Source organism: Octopus bimaculoides, chromosome 6 (assembly GCF_001194135.2).
Source record: "Octopus bimaculoides isolate UCB-OBI-ISO-001 chromosome 6, ASM119413v2, whole genome shotgun sequence".
In the NCBI taxonomy this organism is placed as follows: domain Eukaryota; kingdom Metazoa; phylum Mollusca; class Cephalopoda; order Octopoda; family Octopodidae; genus Octopus; species Octopus bimaculoides.
In genome coordinates, this window is record NC_068986.1 from 39,245,344 (window position 1) to 39,246,287 (window position 944).

At 28.9% G+C, this 944-nt stretch overlaps 1 protein-coding gene across 2 annotated transcripts in view; it reads right to left on the minus strand.

Annotated features, from left to right (window-relative positions):
• LOC106882052 (copine-8) overlaps nucleotides 1–944 on the minus strand; it is a 263,320-nt gene that overhangs the window by 85,480 nt on the left and 176,896 nt on the right. The gene's annotated exons all lie outside the window — the stretch shown is intronic.

Here is a 944-nt window from a genome sequence, read left to right on the forward strand (position 1 = left end):
GAAAAAGAGAAGTAAAACTGGAGGGAATTTCTAGATTAAAAAAAAGCATTAAATAAATCAGTACATATTTTTCTGTAAAGCAAGACATTCAACGTTTTAAATACATATATTTCATGTCCCAATACATGCAGTCCACCAATATCTGCAGCTATGTGTAATGTAAGTGAAATGACATGGCATGCTTTATTGACATCATATGGCAAAAAGACAAAATAATAAAATGAAAGAAAAAGTAAAGTAAAATGTTGAAGAAGCGACAGAAAGTTTCACTGGTATGGAAATATAAAAATTTGAAGGGAAATTCCTCATTTTCTACTGATAAGTCTGATTGAAAATTAAATTGAATTAAATCAAATTACATAAAATTTACTTTCTAGATCTTGGTCATTGATGGGAGAGGGGGAGACAACATAAATGATGACAGTATGGGAGATGATGATGGCAGTGATAGTAGTGAGACTAGTAGTAGCAGCAGCAGTAATAATAATAATAATAATAATCATAATAATGATTTCAAATTTTGGCACAAGGCCAGTAAAGTCAGGGAAAAGATAAATCAATTACATCAATCCCAGTACTCAAATGGAATTTATTTTATCAACCCCAGAAGGATGAAAGGTAAAGTTGACCTCAGCAGAATTTCAACTCAGAATGTAAAGATGGTTGAAATGCTGCATAACATTTTGCCAGCTCACTGCAGTAATAATAATAATAATAATAATAATAACAATAACAATAACAATAACAATAATAATGATAATGATAACAATAACAATAATAATAATAATAATAATAATAATAACTAATAATGAACTAGATAGGATACAACATACACAAATGAAAGAAAAAATAAAGAAAGAGTACTATAGACGAGTTAGATCAATACTAAAAATAGAGCTCAATGCTAAAAACAAGATAATGGGTATCAACACTTTAGCTGTCCC